The following is a 6,627-nucleotide window of genomic DNA, read 5'->3' as shown; positions in this document are numbered from 1 at the left end:
GTACCAGAAAAACACACTCTAACCCTCTCTAAATAGTTTTTCCGTCTACATTGAATCAATTTTCACATAAAAGTACAACATTCATCCACTACAATTCTTAAACTCATACCCCAAATAGAAAACACAACTCCAAATCATAAACATTAAAAAATCACGAAAACAAAACTCTAAAATAAATCCAATTAACACTTTTATACTAAGCTTTCAACCAATTTAGAGCAAGTTTTATTTAAAAAGAATGATTTTTAGAAATTCTCTATGTCGGATTATCAATTTGAATATAGTACAACTTTATGAAAAACCCATTATATAGGGTAATTTCACAAACTCTGTTCTTACATTTATATTTATATAACCCCTGAAATATTAACTAACATCGTATAAACTGTCTCAAATAAGGTTAATTTAATTAATTATCCATTTGTTTTAATTAGAATTATGGACATATCAATGTTGTAGCATTTTCTATCCACAACACATAAAGATGGAATCTTTCTTGGTTTATTTAATATATTGAAATTCCAAAAAACTATCGTTTCATAAATTTGGTATTAGATCTGAGTCTATCTATGATGGGTTTATTCGATTTGGTTATATAAAAAATTGTCATATGATAGTTGGATGATATGTGAACTGTTATTTAAATGTCTAAAAATTGTCAACCCGATGAGGAGAATGCAAATAATCAAAAACAAAAGTATTTTTATGCTTTACTCTTCCGTGAATTAAATTTTGGGTGCAGTGAATTATATAATCTGAATTTTGGCTTTTGCATGAATATTTATTCAATTTTGGATTTTGGGCAAGAATTAAATTCAATTAAATTGTATGAAATTAATGTTTGGAAACATGTTAGAATATATTTTGGAATTGTGTTACATGATTGGAATTGAAAATCGCATTGAAAAATGGCCTAAATTGATGGTTTCGCAGACCAAAACTATTGCTCAAAACAGTGACACATTCTTCACTGTTTCACCAAATTTCGGTGACATTGGCATCAAAAGTTGGTAAGAGCAGAATCATCATCAAAAGAGCTTCAAAAGCCTTATAGTCTTGTCATCAAAAGATGACAAATTGATTAGCCAAAGATTTAGGGTTCTTCACTGGATTTGGGTTACAATCGGGTTGGAAAAAACAAATCTAATCTAATAACTTACAACACATATTGCTACACAAAAAATTCCACTCTAGCTTTATTCCCTTCTGTGCACATCCAGTTGGTTGGTTTATGCATCAAATATATATACTTTCAGGCAAAGAATTAATGTACAACAAATGCTTGGCGATGCAGAGATTGATTCAAAGAAGAATAAGAAATTGAGCCTTTAACAATTGATTCCACACATTGAGGTGGTAGGCCTATCGGTTTTCATTATAGATGGATCGATTCTGATCCGAACCAAGGAGAAGGATTGACCATATAACAACAATAGTTGGTGTCCTGTTCTGCCTTCTCATCAGACCTTTGAGGAAAGGGTAGAGATGTACAATCACCCAGAAGGCAAAGAAGAGCTTTCCAAATAGAGGTTCCCATGCTTAAGTTCCATTGTTTATGGCGTTTGAGATACCTGCAACAACTCCAACAAGGTTGATGATCAATACACTAGTGGGATGATTAGGAGAGCTGTCCACTTGAAGGTGTAGAGTCCACCAAACTCCTCATCATCGGATGCCTTGGATGTGACCATGAAATTGTTGTCAATTCCAGCCAAAACTTTGAGAAGACCTTGCACAACAGCAAAAAGGTCCAGAATTGTTTATTTCTCCATTATTCCTCTATGTTCACTCCACTTTGTCTTAGCTCAAGAATGCCCATCGTGAAGATTGAGATGAAGAGAGCAATGAAGAAGAGACTAGCAAAAGTGGTGATCTAGATCACGGAAGAACAAGTTTATTAGTACACCAAAAGGATGCAATGTGTACGCATTCGTTGAACAGATATAAGTGCACTAATTCTGTGTTTCACAAGGAATTTGAAAATGCTTTTATTCATTATGTAGTATCGAAAAGTCAATTGTTACCTCTGGTATGATAAATTTATCAGTGAGCAAGTAGATAGTAAGGAGGAGACAAAAAGCAAGGAGAGGTGAAAAAGTGAATGGATAGAGAGTTATGCTGACATATGCAAAACGCTCAAGAAACTTGAGCTTTCCTTTCTTGTAGCCACACCAGACTAGACTATGACGATTGAAGAAAATCTCAACTGAACCAAGTGCCCACCAAAAGACTTGATTTAACCTATCGGATAAGTTGATAGAGCTAAACCCTTAAATGCAGCCATTTTTGGCAAATAATATACGAACCTCTAGCCACAAAAATGCATCTTGAAACCAGTAAGAATATCCTCTATAATTGAACCATAAATCCATCCCAATTGCATAGGTAAAAACAACCAAAATTTAGATTTTCCTAGATAAAACAAAATGCAGAATATTAAAGATTGAAGCTTCTGATATTACCTCAAGACCATATTTAGTCTTGTCTTGATACCCATAACTAACGAGTCGAATAGCTTCTTTAAGTTGAAGTCACAAAAATTGTTGACTATCCAAATTTCTTTCCAAATTCATCTGGGACATCAATAGCTCATTGCCGTCCTCCATTTTAACTGAGGTTACAAATTTAAGTTCAAGTTATGCAATCAAAGAGCAAATTTAGAGATGATTTACCTTGATAAAAATTTGATGCCTCCTAGGCTTGCACTTTCTCTATTGGCTCTACGTTTATCATACTTTTTGTGGTGACCAAAACATGGGCAACAGTCATAGACACCATCTTGGGGCATTTGGGACCTTTTAGAGGCTCATACCCATATAAAGTTTGCCTTCTGAAAACACATCATGTGCCAACATACACTGGACCCTGAATTCCATATAGGCCTCTCATGTTAATTTGAAAAATAGGGAAAGAAAAGCTATATTATATTGATCTTAGACAATATAGAAGAGACCAAGACCCTAATTTTAAGCTTTTAGGCTTACATCAAAGAAAACTGTGTTTCTATTAGCAAAACGATTGTGTCTATCAATATCATCAAATTTCCGAGGGAATTGGACATAGCAAACCTTCCTTCTCATCTGAGGATCCATCAAGAAACACATGGCTTCTCTCACAACTTTGCTATTGTTTATGCACTAACCATTACAGTGATTAAAGAGACAAGAAAACATGAGAAAAAAATCAAATGGTGCACGAATGTTAACAATCATTCATTCTCTTGTATAGTTGCACAACAAAGAACTTTATTAGATTTGATTGTTTAGTCAAAAATATGTTGAAGAATGATCAAGAATCATAAAACTCCACAAACCTGTTTGTAATTAAAATTCCACAAGATTGCATAATAAGGTGAATGGTAAACTCAATCAACTCTCCAATTAACTTAAAATACTCAATAAGTTGTTAAATACTTTGTTAAGAAATATTCAAGTAATTCAAAAAACATTAACTGATGTTGTGACCAAAGAGAAAAACTACTTTAAAGCACAAATTGTTTTAAACTCCAAACACAACTATTATTCTACCTTTAACTTAAAATACAAGAACACATAAAACAAAAACAAATAAGTAAGGCAAATCAGAAAACTTTAATATATATAAATGACAATACAAAATTCTTTTTTTAGTACCATTTATTGCCGTTTGCATTTAGATTTTTTTTTTAAGCCATTCATCTTTGGAAATTAAATACAAAGAAATCGATTAGCTTATTCAATTGATATTAGGGTAACATAGTAATATATTAAAATATTTAACTAACATGAATCATAAAGTTTCAAATCTTCTAGATTATACTCAACTTAGATTGGTGTGGATGAAGATCTTAACTAATCTTGTGCACAAATTAAGGTTTCTATAACTAGTGGACTTATGCAACTCCATAATTGGTCTAGTGCTTGACCCGGTGTACTAATATATCTTTTTCCATAAGGGATAAAACCTTAAGTTTTGGTGTATTCAACTTCCACCAAGCCAAGATATCCACATCAATTGTAATATCTTTAAGACTCTCCTCCCGATAATGTTGTAACTTTGTTTTGTTTTTGCACATGTAACTCCATCAAATATTTGTGTATGAGCTTCTCCATTCAATTATTATTATTAGAACCATCAAAAACACTAGTTAATAACTTTTTTGTAATTATTGTAACCTCAAAGGACCTCAAAGCTTCAACTTCATGCAAACTTGAATAAATTTCCGTATACATATCATACATTTATTGCAACAACATATCTCAAGTAGCAAAACACTATCTCAATAGCTTCCACATCATTTTCAAACAAAATTTTACATATTTCATCTTATAGCGAGGATCTAATACCACAACAGTCAACACCATCACGTTTGTTTTATCTAAATCCCCATAATATTTGTCAAACTTCTCTCTCATTTTCCAAGCCATTTTTTGAACACAAGGATTAGGTCTTTCTCCCACTCACACAAAGAAGTGATAATTCCAACAATCTTATTAAAATAATAATTAGAAGTCATATATTTAGAATCAGAGATACTTTTTGTTATTTTATAAAATGTGCTTAGTATCTTTGCTAGTACAGTTGCAATCTCCCAGTCATAAAATGACAGTGTACCATTTTTCATTTCAATGCTATATGATGTATCCTCATTTTCAACCTTCAAAAGACTTTTTTTAATTTTATTGCTACATCTAATATGAGATAAGTGGAGTTTCATCTAGTTGGAACATCAAGACATTAAACCCTTTATACAATATTCTTTCTTCTTTGATACATTTTTCAAACACTTGGGCTTTTATAGGAGAACTCCTCACATACCTAACTAAATCATGAATCCAAGTAATAGAATCTTTAACCTTACCTAAACAATTTTTGACAATCAAATTCATAATATGAGTTATGCATCTCATATGAACAAAATCACCATTCAAAATTAAATTTTTCTTACCCAACAATTTACCCTTCAAATATTTAACAACCACATCATTTGAGCTTGCATTATCCACCGTAATGGTTGACACATGAGTGTTAGTACTGCTATCATTTATACATTACTCCAACACTTTTTTAACCTTTTTACCTTGGTGATGATATGGTCATGAAATTCAAAACTCATTTATGTAACTTTTAATTCTCATCAATAAAATGAGCTACTAAACATAAATAATTTAAATTTTAAATAGAAGTCTATATATTAGTGGTATGAGCAATCCTAGACTTCAAAGATTTAAATTTTTTTTTTTTTTGCAACATCAATTTCTCTATCATGAAAATCTTCATGTAATCTCTAACAACTAAAAGAAGTGAAATATGTTGCCATAAAGGTTACAATGAGCCAACATAATCACTAAAAACTTGTTCCACTACTAAAAAAGTTGTTCATCCATTACTATCATTTTCTCAAGCATATGCCTAGAATACTCTTGATTAAATTGCCAAGTTGCTAAACTAGTAACTTTCTTTCCTTCTACTTTGTTTATGGTCTTGCCAATTGAGAGAAGTTTTTTACTTTTATCTATATTCTCAATGTAGCACCCGTAGATAAGCCCAAAGGTATTTTAGTCTTTTTCTAATTTAAAATTTGGTGATTTATGATTTTTAGGGGTACATGCCTATGTATGGAGGCATACACAGTCATTTATGGTCAGCAGAAGATCAAATTAGTGGATTGGACTATGACCTATACACACTTATGTATCGCAACCTGAAATTAAAAATAAAAGCACTATAGCCCTAATTTTCTGACATTATCATTCATAACTGTAAAAAGTAAAGAATGGGATAGAAGGAGGAGTAATTTCGTCTCTTAGAGAGTCACCTTTGATCATCAAAATTGCCATAGCCGCGTAAGGGAAACATTTTTGTTGGAATCCAAGTAAGTGGCACAACTTTCCCTATTTGGTTATGAAATCTTAGAAGTTTTTGCTATTATACACATAATCTAGGGTTAGTTAGACATGATTGTGATAATTTATGTGATGTATTTGATTTTGTATGCGACCATGATGAGCTATATGCATGCTTAGTCTCTTGAGTGTGTGGAATTGGTAAAATTTTTGGTTTATATTCATATGAGCTGTTATGTGGGCGTATATCCTTGCATGTGCATGATGGATGTTAAGAGATTAGATGCAAAATGGACTGTTTGATTGATGTATACATATCAAATAATAGTAACAATATGATTATGGCATGGATGTAATGCATGTTGGCTTAATAATATGATAATGCCCTAGGAGTGATCGTGTATAAATTGTATTGCATGTTTTCCAATGCATATACCTATTTGGGACTCTTGAGACATGGCCAAAACTGGTTGGTATGATTTCAGTGCTTATGTTAAGTCTATACAACATAAAAACCCTTAGGACATAATTTCAAAATCATGACACATGGCCTTTTATAGTCCTATACATGTCCATGTTTTATTCCAAAAATTTCGAAAGTTTGATAATCTTGCACTTATTCTAAGGGAAGACACATACAATCATGTGTGGCCTTTCAAAAGTAGACAACTTGCATAAGGGTGTCTTTAGATTAACTCCTTGTGTCCATCTATTTCATGCACAACCATGTGATAAGTGCCACAAGCTCGTGTATATGGGTTAGAAGGCACACAGGCGTGGATAGAAAAGCACATGATCATAT

At 32.2% G+C, this 6,627-nt stretch overlaps 1 pseudogene; it reads right to left on the bottom strand.

Annotated features, from left to right (window-relative positions):
* Nucleotides 1-1,177: 1,177 nt before the first annotated feature.
* On the bottom strand, nucleotides 1,178-4,406 carry LOC123219768 (annotated as a pseudogene).
* Between the last annotated feature and the right edge of the window lie 2,221 nt (nucleotides 4,407-6,627).

The sequence above is a fragment of the Mangifera indica genome, chromosome 1, assembly GCF_011075055.1.
Source record: "Mangifera indica cultivar Alphonso chromosome 1, CATAS_Mindica_2.1, whole genome shotgun sequence".
Classification (NCBI taxonomy): Eukaryota; Viridiplantae; Streptophyta; class Magnoliopsida; order Sapindales; family Anacardiaceae; genus Mangifera; species Mangifera indica.
The sequence above is the reverse complement of the archived record's forward strand: the minus strand, read 5'-3'. Positions and strand labels throughout refer to the sequence as shown.